Source organism: Octopus sinensis, unplaced genomic scaffold (genome assembly GCF_006345805.1).
Source record: "Octopus sinensis unplaced genomic scaffold, ASM634580v1 Contig00884, whole genome shotgun sequence".
In the NCBI taxonomy this organism is placed as follows: Eukaryota; Metazoa; Mollusca; class Cephalopoda; order Octopoda; family Octopodidae; genus Octopus; species Octopus sinensis.
In genome coordinates this window covers 6453-12983 of record NW_021824363.1, presented here as the reverse complement: position 1 = coordinate 12983, position 6531 = coordinate 6453, and the positions used below count along the sequence as shown (strand labels likewise).

General features: G+C 38.1%; 1 long non-coding RNA gene across 1 annotated transcript; it reads right to left on the bottom strand.

Moving 5' to 3' along the window:
- Positions 1-549: 549 nt before the first annotated feature.
- LOC118768673 lies at positions 550-6063 on the bottom strand. Its single transcript, XR_005004451.1, has 3 exons — positions 5959-6063; positions 4066-4072; positions 550-562 (listed from the first exon to the last, which is right to left on the bottom strand). It is a non-coding gene; the product is annotated as an uncharacterized LOC118768673 (long non-coding RNA).
- Between the last annotated feature and the right edge of the window lie 468 nt (positions 6064-6531).

Below are 6531 nucleotides of genomic sequence, written 5' to 3'. Positions count from 1 at the left end.
ACATACGTACGTACATGCATACATGATGGCTGCAAATTGTGGTCGAGTATTGCCATCGCCTGAACGGAATTCTCAAACATGCGAAGGCTACGACCAGCCCTTTTTGTGAAAGGTCTATTTCAAGCGATGCCTGTGCATTATGTTGTTTTTTTTTTGTAGCTGGGAAGGGTTTTGCTCATATATAATCCTACTGTCTGAACATGGACAGTAAGACCTCGAAAAGAAGCGTCGAGCTTACGATCGTGCGGTTATGAGTTGTGTTCTGTTGTGTTCTTGAGCAAGACACTTTATTTCACGTTGCTCCAGTTCACTCAGTTGTAGAAATAGGTTGCGACATCACAGATGCCAAGCTGTATCGTTCTTTGCCTTTTCCTTGGATAACAGTTGTGACGTAGAGAGGGGAGGCCTGTATGCATGGGCGAGTTCTGCTCTTCGATAAAAAACTTTGCCCGGACTTAAGCCTGTGAGGGCAACCTTCTTGGTGCAATCCCATGGTCAGTCATGACCGAAGGGGGTCTCAGCAATTTTTTATACCCCGCTCGTTAATGATTTCAAATTTTCGCTCAAGGCAAGGAATTATTTTTAGGAGGCGGGTTAAATCGATTACATTGAACCCAATGCTAAGCTAGCACTTATCATATCGACTCAGTATGAAAGGTAAAGTCAACTTTGGTGGAATGTGCATTCAGAGCGTAAGGACGGACATATTAAGGTCAATCATTTTGACCCTGTGTCCCAAATATTCTGCCAGCTCGCCGCACTTCCCCTCCACACTCATTAACGATAACACAAACGACTATTTGCATCCATCTTATATCGATATTTTTGTCATGATTTGGGGTGACTTAAAAAAAATTTGAGTTTTTCCTAAGCGTTTCGCTTGTGCTTTTCAAAGATAAGGCCATCCAACTGCGATACAATCATATCATAGTATTTTATTTTAAACTTTCAATTCCTCTAATGCTTTCATAATTTTCCGTTCTAGCTCACTTTTGTCCGTCCGTGGCGTCGCTGAGAATATCAACGACACCTTAAAACCCTTCCGTCCTCAACTGTTCCCTTTAATTTAGTTCCGATATGTGGTAGGGAACAGCATTGCTCTCTTTGATGATATAAGATATTTTTTTTATTCTTTACTTGCTTTGGTCATTTGACTGCAACCATACTAGAGCAACGCCTTGAAGGGTTTTCGTCGAACAAATAATCCTGAGGACTTACTTATTAAGGTTAGTACTTATTCTGGTGGCCTCAAGTTACAGGGACGTAAACATACCAACATCCGTTGTCAAGCTGTGATGGTGAACACACACACACACACACACGTCTACGATGATCTTCGTTCAGTTTCCGTCAACCAAGTTTGATCGGTTGGAGGCTATAGTAGAAGACACCTGCCCAAGGTGCCACGCAGTGGGACTGAACCCGGAACCATGTCGTTAGGAAGATAGCTTCATACCAAACAGCCACGATGTCTTTAGAACCTTTATACATGTTAAGACCAAACTGCTTTTCTTACCCTGTATCTCTCTTCTAATTTGCACAAACACAAATGGCAATTCGCCCCTCTCCACCTTTCCTCTCCTAACATCTAACATAGGAACAGGTTTGTGTATGAGGTACACTGAACAAATTGAAAATAAAGTTACTAACTTGTACATGTGTGGGGGTTGTTTAAATTGAATTCCAGCACCGAAAGAAGAAATTCAAACAATTAAATTACAAGTGAACAAGTTCCATTCAAAATCAACGTGCAGGATGGAGATTCAAGGGTCGGGCGGGGTATTTCATTTTATTGATATTACCTAGATATATAACCTACTTTGTTTAGTTTAAAAGATCTTGGTTGCAAAAATCGCGGGGGAGTTTGATTGAAATTTACCTCCTAGCGAACGAAATACGATCGATATAATTCAAAATTGCACTCAGCATATTCTATATTAAACGTGATCGACTGGATTCAAGATACATAATATATATTATTTATATTATTTAGAAATATATCTTCTTATAATGATATGTAGGCATGCACGTATTTCTGAATGTGCGCGTGTCTATTCATCTGTTTGTATGTATGCGATATATATATAATTGCAACGGTAAGCAAGGATATCAAAAGAACGCTACTGATTCCTTGGTTCCCGTTCTACGTTTCATCTTCTCTTGATGGAGGAAGAAATACCTTTTTTTTATTTAATGGATGCTTTAATTTCTTTTGTAGAAAGTTGGTGTGTGCTTTAAGAAGTAAATGTAATGGATATACGTATTCTTATAGATCACTTCACTGTGATATACACATAGGTGTATATAGGTGTATATATATATATATATATATATATATGTATATATATATATATATAATATATATGTATATATGTATATATACATATATATATATACATACATAAACATATATACATATATAGATATACAGACATACACACACATACATATACACATACATATGCATATGTGGGTGTTCACACACGCTTATATATATATATATATATGTATTTATGTATATATACATTTTATGCACGTGTTTGTATGCACTTATATATATATATACATACACAAATGTACATACATATTTATGTATGTATATATATACAAGTACATATATATATATGTATGCGTGTATATATATATATATATATATATATATATATATATTCATATACATGTACATGCACTCATATATATGCTTGCATGTATGTAAATATATATATATATATATATATATATATATATATATGCATACATATGTCTGTGTATGATTTTGTGTGTGTTTGTAATATATGTATATATGTATATGTAGTTCTGTATCGATTTCTGTATAAATGAGACATAATGCTGCATTATATTCTGATGTTTTGTTGATTAAGATGAATGGAAATATATTTCATGTGCAAAATCTTGAAACTTTGAAGAAGCATTGTTTGATCTAAGACAGAGAACTGAAAGCTGAGTGGCGATTTTAGCCAGTGAATAATGAATAATGAATGCTGAATATTGAATAATGACACACGAGTGATAAAAATGCAATGGTAACATCTGCGTGTTCACATTGGATGTAGTAGTCAACAAAACCTACATTTTTAGTTATTCTGAGGAATGACTGTACACACTCTGCCTGACTTTTTCAATTATAGAATGTTGGTCAGGTATAGATGTCTATCTCTTTGTAATGCTTCCTTGTCAGTTCGCTCTAATCATTTCTCCTATTTTGTCAGCCGTTCTTGTTTATAAAATACACTGTTTTATATCACATATACACGACCAATATACTTTGTGCGTCAAATATATTTAGTAATTATATAATTTATCGTAAAAATAAGTGTATTATTCTCTGGTTAATGGAACCTTACAGGTCAACTGTTTTATATACTGATAATATTTTGTATAAAACAGGGCGGTGAGATAGTAGAATCGTTACGCCGTCGGGAAATAGTGATCTGTGAAATTTCTTCCGACTCTATATCTTGAGTTCAAATGCTGCTGACGTCGAGTTTGCTTTTCATCATTTCGGGGTCGCTAAAATAAGTATGATTTCAGGACTGGGGTTGATATAATCGACTTAGTCCTTCCCGTCAAATTGCAGTCCTTGTGCCGAAATTTGAAATTAAATATTTTACATGTATTTACAATTCATAGTGTTCAACCATTCATTACACCATGGCTCCAAATATTGTCGCCACTGAAGTGGGTAAATAATTATGTTTAAACAGGTGCAGAGTTGGTTATGTGGTAAGAACCTTACTTCTCAACCACATGGTTTCGAGTTCAGTCCCGCTTCGTAGAACTTTGGTGAAGTCTTTTCTATATATCATCGGGCCGACCAACGCCTTGTGAGTGGATTTGGCAGACGGAAACTGAAAGAAGCCCGTCATATATGTAAGATTGCATATATTTATGTGTGTGTCTTTGTGCCTGTATTTGCACCCCCACCGTCGCTTTACAACCGATGTTGGTGTGCTTACGTCCCCGTAACTTATCGGTTCGAAAAAGAGACCGAGAGAATAAGTACTAGGCTTACAACGAATATGTCCTGAGGTTGATTTGTTCGACTAAAACCCTTTAAGGCGCTACTCCAGCATGGTCGCAGTCAAATGCCTTAAACAAGTAAAAGAATAAAAGAATATACGTATAAGTCTCAACCGATAGTGGACGATATTGTGTGCTGCGGATTACAAATCTAGATTTCCAGTTAATCTGGTGATCAGCTCTACATGTTCTGAAAGGAGCACATTTGTATGTAAGTGACTTCATTGACCTGTCTGTTTTTTCGAGGTATATTGATTTTAATAGCATTATCTACTTTAAGATGGCTGAGTCGACACAATCGTTAGCACACCGAGCAAAGTGCTTAGCGGTATTTCGTCTGCCGGTACGTCCTGAGTTCAAATTCCGCCGAGGTCAACTTTGCCTTTCATCCTTTCGGGGTCGATTAAATAAGTACCAGTTACGCACTGGAGTCGATGTAATCGACTTAATCCGTTTGTCTGTCCATGTTTGTCCTCTCTGTGTTTAGCCCCTTGTGGGTAGTAAAGAAATAGGTATTTCGTCTGCCGTTACGTCCTGGGTTCAAATTCCGCCGAGGTCGACTTTGCATTTCATCCTATCGGGGTCGATTAAATAAGTACCAGTTACAATTCGACTAGTACACATCTAAACTCCTGTTCGTAATTTGAAATTAAAAAGTGAAACTTACTATAATTTTCTTAAAGACTTTCCTTATAGACAACGTTGTCGACGCAGATTCTTTTCATACCCTTATACCCTGAGTCCAACACCAATATATTCAATTTATTGTTCTCAGAACCAAAGCCAATATATGCACATTGTTCCCTGAACCAGACGGGGCTTCCGTTATCTCAGTCCAGTTTGTCATAGTGATGAAGTAGTCTGGATTTCCTAAGTCTCTCACCAGAACAATTCCACATTGGAAACCCTCCCTTTGAAATCGAGATCTACTATGTGATGGTGGAAGTATGATTTAAGGCTCTGCGTCATTCATGTCACCATTTGCAAAGGCATCTAGAAGGTCCTAGAGCTTTTCAGACTTAAGCTGCTTCTGATGATTTCTCGGGAAGTGTAAATGATCTTGCCCTATCTTTGCATATTGATCTACTGCATTGATCTACTTCATATTCTTGCATCGGCTGTCTACTTTCTGTTATGCTATTAGACTCATCCTTTCTTATCTGTAGACGATAAGATTAAAAGCCACATTCAGTGATGATTTTGCTTCGTCTTTGTCTTTCAGGAGTACATTCCAGCCATCTTACCCATAGGGACACACAAGTACATAACTCCCCATTGATTTCTCTGAACTACACAACGACATCGACAGGTTTAATGTTTGGATTATCGGTATCATCTCCCACCATAATCACACCAACTTCTGATGCAGTCGGTGGATTATAGGATATCTCATGTGACCCAGCAGCAATAAACCGTTTGTCATGACTCATAATAAATCACCGGTTGAACATTTTCCTGGTACAGAGTATTCTTTAATTATATCAATAGCCTCGTTAAAACTTTTGACATATGGATTATGACAAATGCAGTGCTCTCAGCAATTCTAACACAATGTTCTAATTAAGGTCATTGTCAGTTCCTCTGAATGACAACCTGTTTCTCATCTCAGTTTCGGTGTGATCGAAATATGGCTGTGCGTAGGCTGGCTTCATATTTATTGCTGGTAGGAGACTTCCTATGCGGTTTTACAATAATTTTCCTAGAATCGTGAAGTAGGCATAAATGTGCTACCACACTGTGGTCCAACTGGCGGATATCTAGTCAAGTGAAGCCATAGCCAGGAAATTATACTAGTCATGAATCATGTTCTGAAACATTTGACCGCATAGATTAAACATAATCGTACCTAGCTATTAAATGTGGGGAGCTTTTTTTTAATATGTGAAACTGTGTCATTGCTAATTTTTCCTTTGCCACATTCATTCTAGCCCCAATTTATAGAGCAAACTATTATGCTACCTTAGTACAGTTATAATACCGCAGCTGTTAAATATTAATCACCGAGCAGGCCCAACTCTTCATTGGGTAGTTTTCTTAGCACCCTAAAGGTAAGCTTTGCAGTCAGGTCATCTTTTTCTTCTTTTTCTGCCTTTTCAAGACTAGCCAGGCTCATGGGCCCGGTTTCCTGCTTTCTGTGGCGTATGTGCTCCCCCCCACCAGGTGAACGGGACGCCAGTCCATCGCAGCGTTACTAAAGAAACAGGTAGAGAGAGTAAGAGAAAGTTGTGGCGAAAGAGTACAACAGGGGTCAGCACCCCACCTGCCGGAGGTCGTGGAGCTTTTAGGTGTTTTCGCTCAATAAACACACACAACGCCCAGTCTGGGTATCGAAACCGCGATCCTCCGACTGCGAGTCCGCAGCTCTAACCACTGGGCCATTGCGTCTCCACGCAGTCAGGTCATGTTCTGTTACAAATGTTTACGCAGTAGTCCAACACAAGGCTTCGGTTTGGCTCTTTCTCATGAAAACCTGCCAAATCTACTTCCGTA